Source organism: Neoarius graeffei, chromosome 19 (genome assembly GCF_027579695.1).
Source record: "Neoarius graeffei isolate fNeoGra1 chromosome 19, fNeoGra1.pri, whole genome shotgun sequence".
Classification (NCBI taxonomy): domain Eukaryota; kingdom Metazoa; phylum Chordata; class Actinopteri; order Siluriformes; family Ariidae; genus Neoarius; species Neoarius graeffei.
Window position 1 is genome coordinate 34,848,137 of NC_083587.1, and position 25,844 is coordinate 34,873,980.

At 40.9% G+C, this 25,844-nt stretch overlaps 2 long non-coding RNA genes across 2 annotated transcripts in view; one reads left to right on the top strand and one right to left on the bottom strand.

Annotated features, from left to right (window-relative positions):
* Window positions 1–283: 283 nt before the first annotated feature.
* LOC132867222 (uncharacterized) lies at window positions 284–1,869 on the bottom strand. Its single transcript, XR_009650697.1, has 3 exons — window positions 1,215–1,869; window positions 817–898; window positions 284–551 (listed from the first exon to the last, which is right to left on the bottom strand). It is a non-coding gene; the product is annotated as an uncharacterized LOC132867222 (long non-coding RNA).
* Window positions 1,870–6,419: 4,550 nt separating this feature from the next.
* The window catches only part of LOC132867221 (uncharacterized), a 32,658-nt gene continuing 13,233 nt past the window's right edge, over window positions 6,420–25,844 (top strand). The window contains exon 1 of the long non-coding RNA XR_009650696.1: window positions 6,420–6,435. This is a non-coding gene — a long non-coding RNA (uncharacterized LOC132867221). The remainder of the gene's footprint in view (window positions 6,436–25,844) is intronic.

The following is a 25,844-nucleotide window of genomic DNA, read 5'->3' on the forward strand; positions in this document are numbered from 1 at the left end:
GGGCACTAATAATAGTAGTAGTAATAATAATAATAATAATAATAATGTTTAAAAAAGTGCCACATGGAACATATTTAACATGTAAACATCCTTTTTAATTCATTCACCATTCCATATCATTCCATACTTACAAAAAACATGTAGTCCTGAAAGCAAAAACACTCTTATTCCAGAGTTTTTTTTATTTATTGAACATGAATACTAAAAAAAATAAATAAATACTTCACATAATATATTTAGTATCTTCTATGACCCAATAACAAAATAAATCATTTCCATAAATAAGATCCTTGTAAGGTAAAATATTAGATAAACATTGAATAAATATCCAGTTTGTGTTCAACATAAAATTAAATAAATACTCTAATACACAGGAATACAAAAATACATGAAAACTTTTTGTCGTTTTTGCCCTTCCAGAGTACTGCCATGTAAGCAGAACAATTATTTGATGTAAGAACAGTCCTGTATGCAGCACAACAACTGGAACCTCATTGTTTTCTTGCTTGTAGATGTCAGCTCTTGGGCCTGTCCAAACATGTGATTCCATTCTTTTGGATATGTTGAAGAGAGCAAGAAAATTAAGAATTTTGGTTGATAAGATTTATAATAAATTTCATAATAGAATACTCAAAGTGTAACATAGTCTTTACATAATGCAATATCATTGTCATATAATCATATCACCCAGTATATCATTTTTGATAGCATTACCATGGTAGGTCTTTATGATACTCCACTAAAATGTAGTTTTCGCATTTCGTTCAATAGGACCAATAAAGACCAGTACTGCTGAATGTATTAGATGTTAATTACCTTTTCTAACATTGCCAGTGTTGCATTGATCCCTTTTGCGTTTACACTGCTGCAATGGAGCCTCCCATTCTTGAACAAAAAACTGCAAAAATTGAGTTTCTGATTAAGTTCAGAGTGCGCTGATTTATTGTTCACAGCATTCACAAACAAAAAAATCTATTAAAGTACACTTTTGACTAAATCAGATTGTATTGAAGATTTTACAGCATTTGAACAAGTGAGAAAGGTATGAATAATCATAAGGCAATCCATAACTGCTCATATTCACTATTGATTTTTCTTGTGCAAATCATAAGACCGTTTTGATTTTGTCATCTTTCATATTGACACATAATATACAGTGAAAAATTTTTAGTCAAAATGAAAAGTTAGTGACTTCTAAAAGTTTATTTACTTACACATAGGCCTCAAGACATCTGCCTGATTTCTCAGTATAGGCACATTTTGCTATATACCTTGATTGAACATAACCAACACTGGTGCGTCTACAACATGTTTGCAGCTTCTGGTCAGTGGAGCGCACTGCAGTACAACAAAATTCAAGATGTTAAATATATGAACCCTATCATACAAGATGTAATAATGTAATGTATACACACCGATTTTACTTTAAGTGCATCTTCATTAAGAACACTCACCTCCAAGCACGCAGCTGAACAGAACTGTGATTACGTAAAAGAGAAAGACCAACTGGCGAGGTGTCAGAGAGAACTGCATCCTTGCTGATGAAGTATAGCCCACTGGAATATGTATTGACTCTGTCCTTCGTTAATACTGCACTTATTCAGACCAAGATCCTTTATATTCTACCAGGATTAGGGAAGTAATTGATTCATGCATTTAACCACGTGTTATGAATAATACAAATGGAATATCTTGCAAACATCTTTGTCACAATGCGCCAGGACACATTCTTGTGCAATCATGTAAGATACTCTTCAGACTAGATGGCTTAATCACTGTTCTAAATTTGATGCTTTAGTTCCTTTGTCGGGCGGCACGGTGGTGTAGTGGTTAGCGCTGTCGCCTCACAGCAAGAAGGTCCGGGTTCGAGCCCCGTGGCCGGCGAGGGCCTTTCTGTGCGGAGTTTACATTGTTCTCCCCGTGTCCACGTGGGTTTCCTCCAGGTGCTCCGGTTTCCCCCACAGTCCAAAGACATGCAGGTTAGGTTAACTGGTGACTCTAAATTGACCGTAGGTGTGAATGCGAGTGTGAATGGTTGTCTGTGTCAGTCACTACGTTTACATGCACATAGAGAGAATCGAATTTCTGCCGTTGCTCGACTGAAATCGAAGTTCAAAATGCCATGTATACACCTTAATTCGGCTGAAATTGAACCGAACTTGATTTCTCGGAATCGAGCTACACGACCTAGTTTATGCGATTTCTGCCGAGCTTCTTTGTGCATGTATACCCTATCGAGCTAGTTGTCGAGCTACTTCCGGAAGTGACCAGTGACGAGACCACAAGCGGGAAACACAACAGCCTCGGTCGGCATGACAACGAATCATGACAACGGCATGAATCTTTTCTTTTTGTGGCATTGTTTGCACTGTTAAAATTTAGCTCACTTACTGTATCACCAAATATATCTGTACAGCTGTTGCATAGCTGTGAATTGTATACATAAACAAGTCATTGTATTTGTGTGTGTATATATATATATATATGTGTGTCCAACATCTGAAGAATGTCAATCAAAACAATTGAACTTTTTGTGTGTTTATTAAGACATAAGTTAAATTGTAAGCAAAAAAATATATATTTTTTTGTAAGCAAAAAATGGACTTTAGAAAAATATTATTGTGCAAAATAAGTTGTCTTACAAAACAGTGGTCTGCGCCGGACAGTTTGTAGCCATAGTCTGTTAGAGCAAGCCTAACAGCTTGAACACGGACTAGTGTTGCCAGATTGGGGGTTTTAAGTGCATTTTAGCGGATTTGAACATGTTTTGGGCTGGAAAACGTCAGCAGTATCTGGCAACACTTTAGCTCTTCTTCATGACGACAACCGGAAGTCTACCAACACGATGGGACGTGTAGCGCCACGTGTGGCTCGGGTGCACAATGCACCTTGCACAATAGCCCGATTTCACTTGTGCATGTAGGATTGGCTTTCTCTGGCACCCCTGCTGGGACCCTTTGCTCGATTACCAACAGCAGCTCGATTTGGACGTGCATGTAAACGTAGTCTCTGTGTCAGCCCTGTGATGACCTGGTGACTTGTCCAGGGTGTACCCCGCCTTTCGCCTGTAGTCAGCTGGGATAGGCTCCAGCTTGCCTGCGACCCTGTAGAAAGCGGCTAGAGATAATGAGATGAGATGAGTTCCTTTGTCTATCTCCAGCAGCGCTGTGGACAGATATAAAATAGTGTTGTAGTCACGATTAACACTGGAGTTGCAGTGCACTGTTTTTGTAATTTTAGTGGCTTTCGAAACTAAAAGCTATAGACACTAGTAGACTAGTTGTGATATTAGCTGGGAAGACTAAAATATTTCAAAGAGAACATCTATCAAGAGCTTGACAACAAAACTAGCAGTGAATAGTTGAGCAGGTTAAGCAGTGCATTTTATCACAAGTTTTCATTCACTGCATAATAAGAATGTTGTGGCTCAACTATAACACACACACACACACACACACACACACACACACACACACAGTACACCTCTTTCACATTCATTACATCCACAGTCCACATTTGTACAATCTTCTTCTTCCTCCTTGTCCAGCACTGTTGCCAGGTCGGGGTCCATGTGGACCCTACTGATACACATGTCGTACTAATTTGAGCATAGTTTTATACCAGATGCCTTTCCTGCCACAACCTTCTCATTTGGGCTTGGGAAACAACCATTCACACACACACATTCACACCTATTGGCAATTTAGAGTAGCCAAACTACACGTCTTTGGACTGTAGGGGAAACCGGAGCACCCGAAGGAAACCCACACAGACAGGGGGAGAACATGCAAACTCCACACAGAAAGGCCCCTGTCAGCCACTGGGCTCAAACCCAGAACCTTCTTGCTGTAAAGTGAGAGTGCTAACCACTACACCACTGTGCCATCCAATCTACATTGATACTAGAAACAAATCAGCTCCAGCACAATTTATTCACACTTTAATACTTAATTTTGAAGAAGAATAAGAAGCGTTTGTCACTTGCACACTCAAGCACAGTGAAATTTGTCCTCTGCATTTAACCCATCTGAAGCAGTGAACACATGCACGCACACACACAAGTGAGCAATGAGCACACACATACCCCAAGCAGTGGGCAGCTATACTACAGCACCCATGGAGCAGTTGGGGGTTAGGTGCCTCGCTCAAGGGCACTTCAGCCCAAGGCCATCCCATGTTAACTTAACTGCATGTCTTTGAACTGTGGGGGAAACCGGAGCACCCAGAGGAAACCCACACAGACATGGGGAGAACATGCAAACTCCACACAGAAAGGCCCTCATCGGCCGCTGGGATCGAACCCAGAACCTTCTTGCTGTGAGGCGACAGTGCTAACCACTACACCACTGTGCCACCCACAGTGCTATTGGTGGTCCTCCCAAAAAATCCAAAAGAATCTAACATTAAGTTATTTGTATATCAAGCTAACTAATTTGATGTGGATGCAAAAAAATTATATATATACTGCCCAGCCAAAAATAAATAAATAAATAAATAAATAAATAAATTGCACACATTAATATTTTGTTGGACCGCAGTTACCTTTGATTGCAGTGCACGTTCACCATGGCATTGTTTCAACAACCTTATGCAATGTCACAACGTTTATTTCCATCCAGAGTTGCATTCATTTTCCACCGAGATCTTGTACTGATGACGGGAGAGTCGAACTACTCCGTAAAGTCTTCTCCAGCACATCCCAAAGACTTTCAGTGGTTAAAGTCAGGACTCTGTGGTGGCCAATTCATGTGTGAAAATGATTGAAAATGATTCCTCATGCTTCCTGACCCACTCTTTCACAGTTTGAGCCATAATTTTATGCCCATGTCATCAGGGAAGAAAAATCCATTGACGTTACAACCTGGTCAGTCAATACATTCAGGTAGTCAGCTAACTTCATTTTATTGCCACATAACTTTTCTGAGCTTAGCCCTGTCTCATTGATACAACCCAAGATCATAACACTGCATTCAGAGGCTTGTACAGTGGCCACTATGCATGATGGATGCACTTCCCTTCTTACCCTGACGCGCCCATCACTCAGGAATAGCATAAATCTGGATTTATCAGACCTCATGACCTTTTTCCATTCTTTCAGACTCCAATCTTTTATGCTCCCTAACAAATTGAAGCCTTTTCTTCCCATTAGCCTCACTAACTAGTAGTTTTCTTATGGCCACACAGCTGTTTAGTCCCAATCCTGTGAGTTCTTGTCGCATTGTGCCTGCGGAAATATTCCTACTTTCACTATTACGGTAAAGATGGCTGTGAGTTCTTATGTTGGCGTTTTATGATTCAACTTCACCAACTGTTTAAGTGATCTCCATTCATGGTCAGTCAAGATTTTTTTTTTCCGACCACATTTATTCCAGGAAGTTGGTTCACCACTATCCTTCCAAATTTTAATAATGCATTGGACAGTTCTTAACCCAATTCCAGTCATTTCAGCAATCAGTTGTTTTCTTTGCTTGATGCAGGCCCTTCTAAAACACAGTAACATCTTTTCTACAGCCATAGAATATGTCTTCAGACATGATTGTTTAAGAAATGAGAAGCTTCTCATTGCATCGGTTAGGGTTAAAAGATTTGTTGCCAGCTGAAACACATTAATCACTGCAATAATTGTCCAATCAATGGCTCTTAAGTATGTGCTTAATTAAATCCAAATGGAGACTTATTTTTTGGCCGGGCAGTGTAGATGTCATTCTAATATCATCTCATGATGATATCGCCACCAGGTAAATAAAAAGTGTGGTCAGGTTTGCTAGAGATATTTTAGAAACTAGCACATTGTGGTTCAACCCAAATTTAATCGCAGATTCCTTGCTTAAGTGCTTAAGTGTTCAAATGATACTTTTGAGCAAGACAAAATCTTCTATAACATTATTTACATATGTTATTATACACCATATGGACAAAAATGCACTACATAGCCAAAAGTTTGAAGATGACACTTATACAGTATGTACTTTTTGATGGATGGAAGTTCAGTCTTAGATACTGTACAGCAGTATGAGCATTTCTTTTTCTATCCAGATGAGCTTGAAAAGGACCCCTGTAGTCCTGTCATTCATATAATGATTTCATCATTGATTACCAGTTTTGTGCTAAAAGGGGAGAGCATAAACCACTTTTTAATCCATGTTGTCACCGTGGGAGCATAAACTTCAAAAAATGTTCCTTTATGGAGATAAAGACATGATGATTTCCCCAAATACATTATAGTGGTAGGACATTTGTAGGGTGCTGAAGTGCTGAGAGACAGACAGATGAATTCCATGCGATGCAATGTGGAATTTTTGATTGCATTCTACGGTATATTTAACTCCGGAAATGTATTTTAGGGTCTTGCAGACACAAGTAGTCTTGGTGACTTGGAAGCTTAGTCATTATTACATAGAGGAACTTCAGAGGAAATCCCCGTCAAGACACATGGTGAGTAGTGAATTGTATCTTAAAAGGCAAATTCACACAGCCACACTCCAAAACCTAGGGAAAAAGCCTTCCTTGAAGAATGGAGGCTATTATAACAGCAAAACTAAATCGAGAACCTGTTAAAAAATAAATCATGAAACTGTTATTGTCAGGTGTCCCAAAGCTTTTGGCCATATATTGTGATTATTATTATTTTAAATCCAATTATCCATTTTTGGAAGAACTGCTATGATCACACAGTCTGTCAAAACACTTCATGTGAATATCAGAGCATTATGTCATATCATATGCAGATGTCAAATGTGATGATACATCTTTTCTTAATAAAGTTCACCTTAGTGAAAGAGTTAAGTGTTAGACCATGCATTATATGTTGATGTGTTTTCTCAGAAAGGCATCTGGTGTGGTGGAGGTGATGCATACAAAAGACTAATGCACATAAACACATCTGCTGTGTGTGCTGGAAACTGCACCACAGGAAGTTACAGCACTATTAATGTTCTTGTGTATTTCCAATACCTTTGGTAACTGAGTCACTGGGTCATCAGTCTCCTTCCATGTGCAATATCATTGCAACACACTATATTTCTACTGTATATAAAGGACAAGGCATTTCAAAATAAATTGTCTTCCCCTTTACGCTAACCCACGAACATTAATGTCACCACAGAAGATGATCGTGTCATGATAAGGCTGTTCTCATTCAGACAGCACTGTAAAAATCTAGATAGTGCTGTAAATCTTTCAGTTTCAGTTCGTAGATGATACAACTGAATAAAGGTTTCACAAAGTGAAGGTTTCAGTAAAGGTTTATAAAAAAAGTAAACCTCTGAATCAGTGTAATATAATATATACTATAATATACTGTATATTGGGGTGTAATATAGTAATATATTATTATACATACAGGCCCCTTTATCCATGGAATAAAAACATGTATTTTATTCCCTTCTAGTGGGTTTATTGATGGCATGCAATATTGTTATCATATCGATTATCCTCCATGTATTACACCGCTCTCCTCAATGGAGAATGAGTGTGCATTATTGTTATAATATTGCATGTTGTCAAGACAACACGACGTCACACGTCAAAGCTCATGTGAAGATCCAATGATAAAACTTTTCTGCTGTGCGTGCACACAATCATTTCTTTGTTGGCCGGGAAAGAGAGAAGACAAGACTAATCCTGTGCTACTGCTCGGATTAGCTATGCTACAATTAAAAACAAAATAAATGAACTAAAAACTAAAACCAAGGATGTGCTGAACATCCAAAAGGTTACCAAAACTTCATTATATCCATCCATCCATCCATCCATCCATCCATCCATCGTCTGTAGCCACTTATCCTGTACAGGGTCACAGGCAAGCTGGAGCCTATCCCAGCAGGCTATGGGTGAGAGTCGGGGTAGATTAGGTTAGATTAGATTAGACAGAACTTGATTGATCCCTTTGGGCAGGTTCTCTCAGGGAAATTAAAATTCCAGTAGTAGCATCATTACAGGATAAACAGAGAATAGAAATAGAGAAAAACTTCTAGATAAATTAAATTAGGTATTTGCATATACAAATATAAAAAAGAATAAGATATAGGGAAGGAGAAAAAAAAGGCCAACAGAAGAGGTATTGCACATTATCTTGCACATTCTCCAGTACTGTTTATTGTCAGGCTAGGCTACTGCTCCTTCCCATCCTCTGTCCTCCTGTTACCCCTCCTCCCTCCCAGAGAGGAGTTGTACCAAGGGCGTAGGTTTGGTCTAAAGGCCTCTGCATGCTCTTGCGACAAGGCTTTCGCAGATAGCTTTTCGCAGACAGTTGTAATTTATCGTTGAGCGGGGAGTAATAGGCGTGCGCGATGTTATTCACCGCCACAACGCAAGGGGGCGCGAAGTCGCGAAATCGCTAGGAGTAGTTGGTGGGTGTGGTTAGTGGAGTGTTTATCCTCCGGTTACTTATAATGACTAGAACTGGAGTCGTATAGATGTACGTACTTCCTCACTTCCTCGATCAACCGCTCTTCGTGCTGCTCCATCTTCGCTCGTGTTTGTAAAAATGGCGGTCGTGAAAACAAACCAAACCAGGAAAGTAGGGAAGCGGAAGTGCATGTACAGCGGATGTAAAGTGGACCAATCAGAGCCCTCTTGTCTGTGACGCTGTCTGCGAGGCTTCTGCGGTGGTCACAATTTTTGGGAGGTGCGCGCAGAGCGTCTGCGAAGGTGGGGGGGGGCTACGCAGACGCTATCTGCGACACCGTCTGCGAGGACTGTGTTGTCAGCATAAATTGGCCTTAAAGGAACAGTCCACCATACTTCCATAATGAAATATGCTCTTATCTGAATTGAGACGAGCTGCTCCGTACCTATCCGAGCTTTGCGCGACCTCCCAGTCAGTCAGACGCAGTCAGACGCGCTGTCACTCCTGTTAGCAATGTAGCTAGGCTCAGTATGGCCAATGGTATTTTTTGGGGCTGTAGTTAGATGCGACCAAACTCTTCCGCGTTTTTCCTGTTTACATAGGTTTATATGACCAGTGATATGAAACAAGTTCAGTTACACAAATTGAAACGTAGTGATTTTCTATGCTATGGAAAGTCCGCACTATAATGACAGGCGTACTAACACCTTCTGCGCGCTTCGGCAGCGCATTGATATCTGAGCTCCGTATCAATGCGCTGCCGAAGCGCGCAGAAGGTGTTAGTACGCCTGTCATTATAGTGTTTATTATAATTAGCCTAACCTGCATGCCTTTGGACTGTGGGGGAAACCAGAGCACCTGGAGGAAATCCATGCATACACGGGGAGAACATGCAAACTCCACACAGAAAGGCCCCCGTCAGCCACTGGGCTTGAACCCAGAACTTTCTTGCTGTGAGGCGACAGTGCTAACCACTACACCACCGTGCTGCCTTCATTATATATCCTTCATGCATATTTACAAGAGAAAAACATACCAACGAACATCGAAAAACTGGAAAAGAGACACATCGGAGATTTAAAACTTTCATGCTAGTGAGTGACTGTGAGAGTTTGTAAACAAACATGGCCACAAAGTTTGCTTCATTAAAAGCGGAAGATTTTGAGAGAATTTTGGCTGCCAGGTCGCTCCATTGTGTGTCGTTGTCAATGTCGATTTTAAAAGTAACTAAGTAAATTACAAAGGGAAAATAATAATAATTGGCTTGACTGTGCTAGCATTGGCCTTCATTAACACTAACATTAACACCAGCTAGAAGGTAACTGGACTGCTGCACGAACAGCACTGAGTCGCAGGTAAGCTTGCGTTGGTCTTCAAGAATGCTGATATGAAGAGAGTATGTATAATAATAATAATAATAATAATAATAATAATAATAATAATAATAACAATATTGTCTGGATTTTTTTCATGGTTTATCAGATATATTCCATTCAGTTAGCATGATATTGAACGAGTCGAAGATGAGTTCAATATCATGCGAGCTGAATGGAATATAGCTGATATACCACTAAAAGCCATCCATCCATTATCTGTAGCTGCTTATCCTGTACAGGGTCACAGGCAAGCTGGAGCCTATCCCAGCTGACTATGGGCAAAAGGCGGGGTACACCCTGGACAAGTCGCCAGGTCATCGCAGGGCTGACACATAGAGACAAACAGCCATTCTCACTCACATTCACACCTATGGTCAATTTAGAGCCACCAATTAGCCTAACCTGCATGTCTTTGGACTGTGGGGGAAACCAGAGCACCCAGAAGACACCCACGGAGACACGGGGAGAACCTGTAAACTCCACACAGAAAGGCCCCCATTGGCCACTGGACTCAAACCCAGAACCTTCTTGCTGTGAGGTGACAGTATTAATCACTTACACTTCCATGCCACCTATATATATTAGTATACTGTATATTGAGGTGTCAAACTCATTTTCACTGAGGACCACATCACTAAATTTCTAGGTCATTGAGGGCCAAATAACTGCTGAACATCCATTTAAAAACAGCAACCATGAAATTTGAACAGCAAAATTATTAGTTTATTCAAGAAGTTTTGAACACTGTTTCACTGGGAATTAGTAAAACAACTACTAAGCTCATTTCCCATTCATTTCATTTGATTCCATTTCAATAACATTTCCAACTTTTTGTTTGATGTCTTTTAACATCGAAACATGAAAATGAATGCAGTCAACAATTTACATTCAATATGTCAATAGGCCATAAACTTGCCTGTCATCACCAGTGTGACAGTAAAAGCTTAACAATTTGGTTTCAATAGAGGTTTTTCATTGACATCACGTATCCCATGGCAACCCTTTCGGCCGCCATGTTTAAGGTGAACACATCTCCGACCCCTTTGGTGCTCCACTAGTGTACTCACTCTACACTAATGACTGTACTTCTAAGAATCAAACAAATCAAGTTTTCAGAAGACACCACATTGGTGGATCTCATGTCTAAAAGTATGAGTATACATACTAGCCACAAGTAAGTCATCTGGTTATGGCATGAGGTAAGCAACTTGAATCTGAATACTCAACAACTGTAAAGAGATGATCATCAATTTCAGGAAAATGTGTTTCCTACTGCATTCCTTAGAAATATGTGGTCATCAGACCCAACAACACTATTCAGCAGGATCTGACATGGGAAAGAAATACAACCATCATTTTAACATGATCACCAAAAGAGGCCCTGTCGCACTTGTAGTTTCGATGACAGCTCAAGAATTTTTCACTGCCACGGAAGCGTCTGGTCCTATTCTACAAAGATGCATTTCTGTCTGATTCACTGATGTAACTTCTCAGTTCAAGCAGAAGCAACAGTGCTTTGTGCTAAGTGCAAATCACTGATGACCAGGTTTTTCCACTCATAGAATGGGAACTCCTCACATCAGTCAGTCATTCTCTTTTCCAGTATTTTCTTTCACAGTAGAAAAAGATAGAAGACTGCCTTTATTGCCATGTACATACAAGTACAGTGAACTTCTTTTCTTTGAATATACTAGCGTTTTAGGAAGTCAGGGACAGAGCACAATGGCAAAATGCAATCTAAAAAAGATTGTTGGGGCTATTTTAAATGGGTTATTTTCATTGAGATGCAGTAGCTGTAAAACTAGAATAGTCATTAAATTTTAATCTATTTAATGTGTAATAGTTTTTAATAGCATAGACCACACTGAATGGCCAATATCAGCAATGCATGTCATTGATAATGCCCTGAACTAGATGTTGTAGCGAAGCCAATGATTCAAAAGCAATTTTGAAAATTATTACAACCCCGATTCCAAAAAAGTTGGGACAAAGTACACATTGTAAATAAAAACGGAATGCAATGATGTGGAAGTTTCAAAATTCCATATTTTATTCAGAATAGAACATAGATGACATATCACATGTTTAAACTGAGAAAATTTATCATTTAAAGGGAAAAATTAGGTGATTTTAAATTTCATGACAACAACACATCTCAAAAAAGTTGGGACAAGGCCATGTTTACCACCGTGAGACATCCCCTTTTCTCTTTACAACAGTCTGTAAACGTCTGGGGACTGAGGAGACAAGTTGCTCAAGTTTAGGGATAGGAATGTTAACCCATTCTTGTCTAATGTAGGATTCTAGCTGCTCAGCTGTCTTAGGTCTTTTTTGTCATATCTTCCATTTTATGATGTGCCAAATGTTTTCTATGGGTGAAAGATCTGGACTGCAGGCTGGCCAGTTCAGTACCTGGACCCTTCTTCTACGCAGCCATGATGCTGTAATTGATGCAGTATGTGGTTTGGCATTGCCATGTTGGAAAATGCAAGGTCTTCCCTGAAAGAGACGTCATCTGGATGGGAGCATATGTTGCTCTAGAACTTGGATATACCTTTCAGCATTGATGGTGTCTTTCCAGATGTGTAAGCTGCCCATGCCACACGCACTAATGCAACCCCATACCATCAGAGATGCAGGCTTCTGAACTGAGCACTGATAACAACTTGGGTTGTCCTTCTCCTCTTTAGTCTGAATGACACGGCGTCCCTGATTTCCATAAAGAACTTCAAATTTTGATTCATCTGACCACAGAACAGTTTTCCACTTTGCCACAGTCCATTTTAAATGAGCCTTGGCCCAGAGAAGACGTCTGCACTTCTGGATCATGTTTAGATACGGCTTCTTCTTTGAACTATAGAGTTTTAGCTGGCAACGGCGGATGGCACGGTGAATTGTGTTCACAGATAATGTTCTCTGGAAATATTCCTGAGCCCATTTTGTGATTTCCAATACAGAAGCATGTCTGTATGTGATGCAGTGCCGTCTAAGGGCCTGAAGATCACGGGCACCCAGTATGGTTTTCCGGCCTTGACCCTAACGCACAGAGATTCTTCCAGATTCTCTGAATCTTTTGATGATATTATGCACTGTAGATGATATGTTCAAACTCTTTGCAATTTTACACTGTCGAACTCCTTTCTGATATTGCTCCACTATTTTGTCAGCGCAGAATTAGGGGGATTGGTGATCCTCTTCCCATTTTTACTTCTGAGAGCCGCTGCCACTCCAAGATGCTCTTTTTATACCCAGTCATGTTAATGACCTATTGCCAATTGACTTAATGAGTTGCAATTTGGTCCTCCAGCTGTTCCTTTTTTGTACCTTTAACTTTTCCAGCCACTTATTGCCCCTGTCCCAACTTTTTTGAGATGTGTTGCTGTCATGAAATTTCAAATGAGCCAATATTTGGCATGAAATTTCAAAATGTCTCACTTTCGACATTTGATATGTTGTCTATGTTCTATTGTGAATACAATATCAGTTTTTGAGATTTGTAAATTATTGCATTCCGTTTTTATTTACAATTTGTACTTTGTCCCAACTTTTTTGGAATCGGGGTTGTATATTATAGTTATAAAATCATAAAAATAGGTCAAACCTGAGTGAAAATGATCAGAGCAGACTTGACTGTACTTTGATAGTGTCCGTTCCTTACGATTTAGATTCACCAGCTACTGATGTCTTCTTTTCGTAGAAATTTTTTGAGAAGAAAAAGAAGCCTTTATTTGTCACACATACACTCAAGCACAGACTTAAGCACACAGTGAAATTCCTCTTCTACATTTAACCCATCTGAAGCAGTGAACACACTTGCACACACACAAGTGAGCAATGAGCACACATACCCAGAGCTATGCTACAGCACCCGGGGAGCAGTTGGGGGTTAGGTGCCTTGCTCAAGGGCACTTCAGCCCAACCTCAGTCCATGGCTACCCCATGTTAACCTAACCGCATGTCTGTGAACTGTGGGGGAAACCGGAGCACCCAGAGAAAACCCACGCAGACGCTCGGAGAACATCCACACAGAAACTCCACACAGAAAGGCCCCCATCGGTCGCTGGGCTTGAACCCAGAACCTTCTTGCTGTGCTAACCAGTACACCATTGTGCCACCCAATTTCTGTAGTTTTCTCTCCCTGACGCAACATTACACTAGGAATACAGAAATATGTCTTTTTATCATGGTTTTAACTACCAAAAACAACACAAATTGACTATGTTTACATCCTTTCCTCACCACTTCATTGTATTTAAATCAAAGGGTGACCTTAAACATGGCCACCATGCATTGCCATTGGAAACATGACATCACATGAAAAACCTCGATAGGAACTTCTTTAAAATTCAACTTCCATACATTTTCCATTCATTCATTCATTCATTCATTCATTCATTCCCAGTATATTCATGTATATTCCAGTGTGTTTGTTTGATGTTTTAACATACAGCAGAGATTATTAACATTAATAAAAATAAGTGAAGTCAACAATTTATATTCAGTATAAGCTATAAACTTGCCTGTCCTCATTGTTCAGAAACTGTGTGGCAATAAAAAGTGTGTGTGTGTGAGTGAGAGAGAGAGAGAGAGAGAGAGCAACTTGCTGTGAGCAAGCTAAACAAACTGGCTTACTATTAACTTCCCAAACAGGTAGGCATTTGTCCACTTTTCCTGAAAGCTTCGACACTTTATCAACTTTCCTTTTCTTTGACAACATCTTGAAACTTGACAGCAAGAAGCTAGCTTGTGATCTTTCATCATGAATGACTAGCTGTTTACTTGAAATAGGTTGTCACCACCTAGTCGATGGATGACTAATTGCGTTTTGAGCTAATGGTTGATGCAACCTACATTCTTTGGTTGACATGTGGGCCATTTTGAATCTTTGTGTGGGCCAGATTTTTGACACCCCTGCTGTGCGTATGTATACGGCAAAAAGTGGTATCTTAGCAAATGAAGATCTCTTGAATAAAGAAAAAGTCATCTAATATTTCTCATTATGAAATTAGTATATAACAAATATAAGACCAGTAAGCCTATTTCTAGATATAAAGACATATGTTCTAGACTGTTGTCAATAAAATAAGATAATTAGAAGATTGTGTTTACTTAATTCAATCTAGAAATAGGATTAATAATCTTAATTTTGGTCTATTGTAATCTTATCAGGCAATACTAGATATACTGCATTTGAGACTATTCAAGACATTTCCACTTGTTATTATGTCTTTTTTTTTTTTTTTTTGCAGTGTATCTAGTATGTTTATTCACTATTGCTATTCCATTACCTGTCAAACTCCCAAAAAACATCCAGATGGATTGGCTACTCTAGATTGTCCCTGTAGTGCATATCCAGGATGTATTCCCATCTTGCACTAATACTGATCTAGAACCACTACCACTCTGACCAAAATAAAGTGTTTAGAGTAGATGAATGAATGTAGCTGTTAACACCCATCAATTCATCCATTATCCATAACCGCTTATCCTGTGCAGGGTCATGGGCAAGCTGGAGCCTATCCCAGCTGACTATGGGTGAAAGGCAGGGTACACCCTGGACAAGTCACCAGGTCATCACAGGACTGACACATAGAGACAAACAACCATTCACACTCACACCTACGGTCAATTTAGAACCACCAATTAACCTAACCTGCATGTCTTTGGACTGTGGGGGAAACTGGAGCACCCGGAGGAAACCCACGCAGACATGGGGAGAACACGCAAACTCCACACAGAAAGGCCCCCATTGGCCACTGGGTTCAAACCCAGAACTTTCTTGCTGTGAGACGACAGTGCTAACCACGACACCACCGTGTCACTGCTGTTAGCATTACATCACTATTATTACAGCACGATTATTTAATTATGTCATTTGAGGTTTAGCTTACTTCCATGTGAACTACTTGTCATCATATTCTCAAATGGTTCGTTCTGTTTTCCTGAAACTGTATTGAATTTTTTCCCATCAGTTGGTGAAACTTTGCATGGACCCTTATAATAATCGGATTTCAAGCTTGATTGGAATGAAGTTTCTTCATGTAAACAATTAAATACCCCATTCTGATTGAGAAGTCAATCACTTTGTAAGAGGTGGTGTACACTTCTGATAATCCATTTGATCAGAAAATATTAGCCACGTCAACACTTAATCCAATTGCCTTGGGAGAAACATGGCAGCTATGTGGGATCGTGTGCATGTCAGAAAGTCGAATCGGATTGTATGCTTGGGACATATAAACACACATCTATCCGATCGCTTTCATGTAATCAGTACATTTGAAATTATTGATCGGAATGAATGAATAGTGCATATAAACATAGCTACTTTTGGCTCTTTAACAGCAACATGGTATTTTGATTGTATTTTGCCTAACTTGCAGCTTGTATTGGATGAAAGCTTTGTTAAATTAATAAGATTAATGTAACTCACAAATTGAGCATTATGAGGTTCTATTTGTTATTAACTAGATAAACATGATAATATGTCAGAAAGTATCATTATGGACTGTGAACCTTTACAGCAACAGGGACTGAATTACCTTTTAGTGTAATGTATAAAGGATATGTTAGTCTTCTTCTTCCAGCTTGTCCCACTTGTGTGTAGGGTTGCTGCCATGTCCTTGACATGTCACCTTAATTGGAGCATAGTTTTATGCCGGATGCCCTTCCTGCCGCAACCCTCCCGTTTCCTTTTACACACACATTCACACCTATGGGTAATTTAGAGTAGCATGTCTTTGGACTGTGGTGGAAACCGGACCACCCAGAGGAAACCCATGCAGACACGGGGGGAACATGTAAACTCCATGCAGAAAGTCCCTTGTTGGTCACTGGGCTCAAACCCAGAACCTTCCTGCTGTGAGGTGACAGTGCTAACCACTTCACCACCGTGCCACCCATATAAATGACACGTTAGTGTAAAGTAAAATAACAGACTAAATAAAATGACACTTTTTTCTAAATTGTCTCAGCATATTGTATAATTTGCACGAAACACATCACTGAGCATAAATCAGTCTGAAAAATGTATGAGTCAGCATACATTTTATTTTTTTTGGATGAGACACATGTATTTATATCACAAGACATTTACAGTATAATAGAACAATATCCTGGAATGTTATTCTCATTCATATATTACAAATGTTTTTTTTTTCATGTTCATAGATTATATTGATCATAATTTGATGTTATTGTTAATTTGATCTAATTTAGATACAGAATCAGAAGCCAGAATCATAGCTAACCCTTTTATATTGGTTTTAATTTGGAAAGACTTTTTTTTTTCACCCCAAATCTGCTACTTTGGGGGACTGAGACTTTATATTAGTATAGTAGGTGCTGGGAAAATAATTAGATTTATTCAAAGAAACAATTTTCAAGCAGTGTTGTCCATATTAAGAAGGTCTGACGCCATCTTGTGAACAAATGATAACAATGCAGATATACAACATACATTTTTATATATATGTGTGTGTGTGTGTGTGTGTGTGTGTATAGTTGTGGTCAGAAGTTTACATACAGTGACATGAATGTCATCTTGGATATGAATGTCATGGCAATATTTGGGTTTTCAGTAATTTCTTTGAACTTTTGAACTGTTCTTTTTCTGTGGCAGAATGTACAGCATACATTTTTAGTAAAAAAAAAAAAACCACGAATTTGGTGCAAAAGTTTTAATTTTATCTGGGTTTTCTGAAATCAACACAGGGTCAAAATTAAACATACATGATCAAAAATATACAGACAGCACACCTAATATTTGGGTAAAATATCTCTTCACAAGATTCACCTTGACCAAACATTTTTGTTTACCATGAACAAGTTTCTGGCAGAATTCTGGTTGGATATTTCATGACTCTTCGTGGAAGAATTGGTAGAATTCAATCATTTTTTTTTTCTTGGCATGGACTTGACTTATAAGCATGGTCCATATATTTTCAAAAGGGCTGAAATCAGGGCTTATTTTAAGCTTAATGTTAGCCTGCTTTATCCTCCACAACCAGCTCTGATGCGTGTTTGGTTTCATTGTCCTGTTGTAATTCCCAAGCCATGTTCAAGTTTCTGATGGTTTAGACTTGGACAACCTTTATTGTCATTCAGTATGCAACAAGTGTACACCGAACTAAATTTCGTTGCAATTTGGCTCAGCACAGAAATAAATATGAAGTGTATTAAATTAAATTATGCAGCAGCAAAAATATTATAAAGTGCAATAGTATAAAGTGACCTGTGGAATTTGGAATGTTCAAGTTATAAATAGAAGTTTAGAGTTTGGGTTTGGAATTCAGCAATCTGGTGACCTGAGGGAAAAAGCTGTTACAGAACCTGGTGGTCCTGCACCGAATGCTGTGGAACCTCTTTCCAGAGGCCAGAGGGGAGAACAGTCCATAATGAGGGTGTGAGGGGTCACTGATGATGTTTCTGGCTTGAGACATGCAACGCCTTGGTGCAATGTCCTGAATGGAGGGAAGAGAAGTCCCAATGATTTTCTCTGCTGTCCTCACCACTCTCCTCACATTCTTTCAGTCAGAAGCACTGCAGCCTCCACACCACAAAGAAATGCAGCTGGTTAGAACACTCTCTATGGTGCTTCTGTAGAATGTAGTGAGGATGGGTGGGGCAGGTGGGCTCTCCTCATCCTACACAGGAAGTGCAGACATTACTGTGCCTTCTTGACCAGTGATGCAGTGTTCACAGACCAGGTGAAGTTGTCTGTGATGTGCTCCCCCAGGAACTTGGTGCTATTGACCACCTCCACAGCTGTGTTGTTGAAGAGAAGTGGAGCGTGGCTGAGTTGGTTTTTCCTGAATAATCTCTTTAGTTTTGTCCACATTTGATGTTTTCCCTGCACCAGTCTACCAGCTGCTCCACCTCCTCTCTATAGACCAGGTGGGTCATTCCATGCCAAATCAACAAGAGGTTATGCTCGACCATCTCAGATTTCAATGAAATTTGGAGGGCTCAGAGATACTATTAAAGGAAGTTAATCCCCAAAACTTGAGCTTCCTATCACCAATAGTTTCAGAGATACAGGCATTTGAATTTTTCAATTTTTTTGTTTTTTGCTCAAAACATCTCATCTCATCATCTCTAGCCGCTTTATCCTGTTCTACAGGGTCACAGGCAAGCTGGAGCCTATCCCAGCTGACTATGGGCGAAAGGCAGGGTACACCCTGGACAAGTCGCCAGGTCATCACAGGGCTGACACATAGACACAGACAACCATTCACACTCACATCTACGGTCAATTTAGAGTCACCAGTTAGCCTAACCTGCATGTCTTTGGACTGTGGGGGAAACCGGAGCACCCGGAGGAAACCCACGCGGACACGGGGAGAACATGCAAACTCCACACAGAAAGGCCCTCGTCGGCCATGGGGCTCGAACCCAGACCTTCTTGCTGTGAGGCAACAGCGCTAACCACTACACCACCGTGCCGCCCTGCTCAAAACATACATATTTCAAAGTGCAATATAATCTTTATTATGCAAGATAGAAACCTAAAATTTTGCACAGAGAGACTCAATGTCTTGTACTACAATCTTCAACTTAGAATTTCAGTGGTCATTGTATATTAGATGGTGATTTTAACAAGGAAATTAAAAAGACAAATTTGCATTTTTTGCATTTTTAACTCATTCTGGAAGCTTGCCTGTGGCATTAATGCTTAAACTAAGAATGTTATTCAAATCTACACAGAAATATCTACCAATTCCAGTTTTACCAAGTCTCCACTATTCCTAGTTTGTCTGTAATAGGGTTTTGAAATTCGCCGATTTCTAAAACATGCCATTTTCAGTAGCAAGAAATCCAATGTGGGATAGCAGTTAGGAACTTGTAAGTTTTTTTCAGTAATCCCCAAGACCCATATTTTATATTTCCAAATTTTTGTTCTGTGTCTCTCAAGTATTTTTAATTACAGGGGTTTAAAAAAATCCATTTTCACCAAATTCGAATTTTTGATATATTTTCATATAACTGATATTTGAGGGTTAATAAATACTTCAATAAGGCTCAAGTAGGTTAGGAGACATGTTTCTTCCTCAATTTTAAATAAAATTTCAATTAATACTCAGTATTAATTATTTGTAAATTGATTTTAATCTAAGACTGTGTAACATTAGCAATCAATGACCAGCTATTGTGTACCAGTCAACAGCTAGCCTTATCAATATCAACACAGCACAATAGGTGACCTTTGATACCAGAACAGGTGGCTCATATCTTATAGTTTTAGAGTCTGTAAACTGCATACTTGTTCAGATAACATTATATTGCTTGGATTATATTAAATACATTGTAATACAGAGCACTGAGAAAATGTAACAATGTTATTAATTGAATGTGTTTCTTTGCAAGGATTGGATATTTTGAATAGTTGACTAGGGAATTTAATTGTAGTTGCTTTCAATTTGAGATCAGTATAAATGAGTTTGTTCTTAGACATCTAGAAATGGCTGAAGTTCCTCCCTGTTCTATAGGAATTGGACTAAAGAAAGATTCTGACTGCCATAAACTAACATACAACAGAAATTGTAAGTTAAATACACTCTCTCAGTATAGTTTGGAGCAAATTTCATTAATTAAACAGAGAACTGAACTTGAGAACACAGTCCAAAAGCATGCAGGCTAGGCTAATTGGTGGCTCTAAATTGACCGTAGGTGTGAATGTGAGCGGGAATGGTTGTCTATGTGCTAGTCCTGTGATGACCTGGTGACTTGTCCAGGGTGTATCCTGCCTCTCGCCCATAGTCAGCTGGGATAGGCTCCAGCTTGCTTGCAACCCTGTAGGACAGGATAAGTGGCTACAGATAATGGATGGATGGATATGTGATAGATAGATAGATAGATAGATAGATAGATAGATAGATAGATAGATAGATAGATAGATAGATAGATAGATAGATAGATAGATAGAGGCAGGATGGTGGTGTAGTGGTTAGCACTGTCACCTCACAGCAAGAAGGTTCTGGGTTTGAGCCCAGTGTCTGACAAGGACCTTTCCGCGTGGAGTTTGCATGTTCTTCCTGTGTCTGCATGGGTTTCCTCTGGGTGGTCTGGTTTCCACCACAGTCCAAAGACATGCTACTGTAAATTACCCATAGGTGTGAATGTGCATGTAAAAAGAAACAGGAGGGTTGCGGCAGTCCAAAGACCTGCAGGTTAGGTTAATTGGTGGCTCCAAATTGACCGTAGGTGTGAATGGTTGTTTCTCTGTCAGCCCTGCGATGATTTGGTGACTTGTCCAGTGTGTACCCCACCTCTTGCCCATCGTCAGCTAGGATAGGCTCCAGCTTGCCTGTGACCCTGCAAAGGATAAGCAGTTATGGATATTAGATGTGTGTTGACAAGACAAAGTTTAATATAACATCTGTTTAACTTATAACAGGAAAAAGTAAGGTTAATAATATAACTTAGATTACACATTTTTCAGTTTTACTCAAATTAGGGTGGTGCAAAAATGAGTACACCCCACAACAAAAACTACTACATCTAGTACTTTGTACGACCTCCATGATTTTTAATGACAGCACCAAGTCTTCTAGGCATGGAATGAACAAGTTGGTGACATTTTTGCAACATCAATCTTTTTCCATTCTTCAACAATGACCTCTTTTAGTGACTGGATGCTGGATGGAGAGTGATGCTCAACTTGTCTCTTCAGAATTCCCCATAGGTGTTCGATTGGGTTCAGATCAGGAGACATACGTACTTGGCCACTGAATCACTTTCACCCTGTTATTCTTCAGGAATCCAACAGTGGCCTTAGATGTGTGTTTAGTCATGTTGGAAAAGTGCACGACGACCAAGGGCACGGAGTGACGGTAACATCTTCACTTTCAGGAGAGCAATGCATCTGTGAATTCATGATGCCATCAATGAAATGCAGCTCCCCAGTGGCGTGCACAGACATTTTGGGGGGCAAGTGCTCTGGGGGGAATAAAGGGCACTTTTTTGCGCATGTGGAACACCTTATTATAAAAGTCTGAGATTTAACCCTCCTCTTGTGTTCGGGTCGCCACTGACCCGTTTTAGTTTTTAAAGGTGTAAAACAACCACTTAATGTTAATTTATTACATCAAGGCTTTTTGACTTTGCCAGGAATCTCTAGTTGAACAAAATAGAAAAATAAATTTTTGTTTTCCTAAATCTGAAAATGGTCTAGCAAAAAATATAATACTTATGTGCAGTTGTTTCTGTATGCGACGGGCTACTTCACGACAAAATAATTACAGCTTGGGCTTAGAGGGCAAACAATACATTTTCACTCGATTCATGTGTTACCTGGCTGGTGGGGCAGGGGAAGAACTGACTGACTGCCCGATGTGTTGTCTGCGCTACGACAAGGCCGTGGCTTCCAGGACGCTATGCTGCTGCAACCTCACATTGAATGCACTGCATGCTTGTTCACGTGACAGAGCAAGAGAGACAGAGGTCCGGTGTGTGTGCAGAGGGGGCACACATCGGGACATTATTTTCACACACGCTTTTAATGCCGCGGCTTTTCTAAAAGATCATGTCGACATTGGCCTCAGTAAACTGTAAAAAATTAAAATACAATTCAAAAGGGCACTTTTTTGGACAGAGGGCAGAGGGGCAGGTGCTTGAGCACCACCTTGTGTCTATCTGTGCACGCCACTGCAGCTCCCCGACACCAGGGGCACTCATGCAGCCCCACATAAGGACACTGCAACCACCATGTTTCACTGTAGGCACCATGCATTTTTCTTTGTATTCCTCACCTTTGCGATGCCATACGGTTTTGAAGCCATCAGTTCCAAAAACATTTATCTTGGTCTCATCACTCCAGAGTATAGAGTCCCAGTAGTCCTCATCTTTGTCAGCATGGGCCCTGGCAAACTCTAGGCAGGCTTTTTTGTGCCTGGGCTTTAGGAGAGGCTTTTTTCGTGGACTAAAAGAGGTCATTGTTGAAGAATGGAAAAAGATTGATGTTGCAAAATGTCGCCAACTTGTTCATTCCATGCCTAGAAGACTTGGTGCTGTCGTTAAAAATCATGGAGGCCATACAAAGTACTAGATGTAGTAGTTTTTGTTGTGGGGTATACTCATTTTTGCACCACTCTAATTTGAGTAAAACTGAAAAAAATGTGTTATCTAAGTTAAATTATTAACCTTATTTTCCCGTTATAAGTTAAACAGATGTTATGTTAAACAATGTCTTTTTTTCAACATTTTGGAAATTGTTTGTGTTCATTGAGATATTGTTCAAAATGTTACTTTTCAAAGGGGGTGTACTCATTTACGCTGAGCACTGTGTGTGTGTGTGTATATATATATATATATATATATATATATATACACACACACACAAAACCCCGTTTCCAAAAAAGTTGGGACAAAGTACAAATTGTAAATAAAAATGGAATGCATACACATACAGACATGCTTCTGTATTGGAAATCACAAAATGGGCTAAGGAATATTTCCAGAGAACATTATCTGTGAACACAATTCACCGTGCCATCTGCCGTTGCCAGCTAAAACTCTATAGTTCAAAGAAGAAGCCGTATCTAAACATGATCCAGAAGCGCAGACGTCTTCTCTGGGCCAAGGCTCATTTAAAATGGACTGTGGCAAAGTGGAAAACTGTTCTGTCGTCAGATGAATCAAAATTTGAAGTTCTTTATGGAAATCAGGGACGCCGTGTCATTTGATTTAAGGAGAGAGCGAGAGCAGAGGAGAGCTCTTTCCTGAACCAGACACCTGATGTGTGTGTGCGCGTGTGTCTGTCTATATGGTTATGAGAGACCACTGAAAAGTGTGTAAAATAAAAGGATTACGAAACTTAGTTCTGTCCTGCCGTCTTCTGTGCTCCTCCCACTCTTACGAACTGCCACAGTGGTGCCAAAACCCGGGATGTAGCAAACCTCTTTTTGATTTTATGATTGCTGTCTCTCATTTTGTCTACTTGAAGGCAGCTTGTATTGTTCGTAAGGTTAAATCTTAAAAACGAATAGTTATTTTAAATGCATTTTGATATGATTTTGTATATAAATATATTTTATGATTTGAGTTTATTATAAGAAAATGTAATTCATCTGTTTTTATATGTATATTGCCCGTTTTGGAGCTTAAGGTTATAATAAGCTTTTATTTTGAAGACAGCTAATTGACTTCCTACTTCCTTGTTGCATTGAGTTTTGTGGTATAAAAAGGGGGACTTGACCACGGAATGAATGAGCTAACGATAAAAACAATAAAGGTTCAAGATAAACAAAGGAAAATGAGGCAATAAAGCAGTTATAGTAATTTAATAACAAAGCGACGGAGGGTGAATGTTTTATAGCAACCCACCGAGGAGGCACAAGGTTAGTGAGTGTTTGTTTATGGTCATATTTATTTGTTTTGACGATTTGTGTCAGAAAGCTATGCTAACTCTTTTGCCCACCTGTGTAGTGAAGCTTCGGTGTATTGCTTAATATGTAGTGCTAAGTGGAAATAAAATGTAACTGTTGCATTTTCTGTGTTTTACAAGTTCTCACGTTGGTTTTATGGAAATGGTTCATGGAAATAAACATTGAAAACCATCAGTCGAGTCCACTATCTTTCGGAGGGTATGCTACACGGGACATGGAGCGCAGAAGAAGAACAGCCCCATGGAGTCCTCCCCTTTCGCCGACCTGGTCCACGCCCTCGCCACGGCCCAGCAGAGCCAGCACCAGGCACTAGTCACCCTCCGGAAGGAGCAAGAGCAACGGTTCGAGGCCCCGGTGTTGGCATAGCAGGAAGATCGACAGGTGTTCCGGCACCTCCTCGCGTCGGCGGGGTCCACCACCTCCACCGCCGCGGGCCCTTCCCCCCTCACCCTAACGAAGATGGGCCCGCAGGACGACCCTGAGGCCTTCCTCATGCTCTTTGAGCAGGTAGCAGAGACCTCGGGATGGCCGGTGGAACAGCGCGCGGCGCGCCTCCTCCCCCTGCTAACGGGCGAGGCACAGCTGACCGCGCTACAGCTCCCCGCCGACCGCCGGCTGGCCTACGCGGACCTTCGCCGGGCCGTCCTCCAGCGTGTGGGACGCACCCCTGAACAACACCGACAGCGCTTCCGCGCTTTGCGCTTGGAGGAAGTCGGCCGGCCGTTCGCGTTTGGCCAGCAACTCCGGGACACCTGCTGGCGGTGGTTGAGGGCCGACAACCGCGACGCTGAGGGAATCATCGATCAGGTGGTACTGGAGCAGTTCATCGCTCGCCTACCAGCGGGAACCGCAGAGTGGGTCCAGTGTCACCGCCCGGCGTCGCTGGATCAGGCAATCGAGCTGGTGGAGGACCATTTGGCAGCTGTCCTGACGGCAGGACAACAGACAACCTCTTCTTCCCTCTCCTCTCTCTCTCTCTCTCTCTTTCTCTCCTCCTGTGTCTCATGCTCGCCCCGTTCCCCCACCGCAGAGGCGGGGGCCGGCGCCACCCCAGCCAGCCCACTGCACCCGCGGTGCCCTCCCGTTTCTCCCTTCTATGTCTGTCCCCCCCCCCCCAGGTGAGTGAGCCCCAGAGCACCAGTACAGAGAGGAAGCCTGGGCCAGTTGCTGGCACTGCAGGGAGCTGGGCCACCTCCAACAGCAGTGCTCGGTAATGGAGGTGGGCGTGGTAGTTCGGATCCCCGATGTGCCAGGAGCCGCCCTCGATCGGGCCGGAGCGTATCGCATACCGGTGAGTGTCCAAGGGGATACATATCAGGTGTTGGTGGACTCTGGCTGTAATCAGACCTCAATCCGATGAGGCATTGGGGGGAGCACAATTGGTGAAGGTGTTGTGTGTGCACGGGGATGTTCACAACTACCCTTTAGTGTTGGTCCACATTCTTTTTTGAGGGGAAAAATTTAGAGTAAAGGCGGCGGTTAATCCTCGCCTTACCCACTCGATAATTTTGGGGACTGATTGGCCGGGATTTGGGGAATTAATGAGTCATTTAGTGAAGAGTGGGTCCTGCCGTAGTTTAGCAGGGGGAGGTCCCGGTGTTGCATTGGCAGGAGCAGCTGTCACAGAGCCGTCTATGTCATCTCCACGTCAGAGTGAGGAGCCGCCGGCCCCTCCTCTTTCTATTGGGGAATCCCTTGTGGATTTTCCATTAGAGCAGTCGTGAGACGAGACTC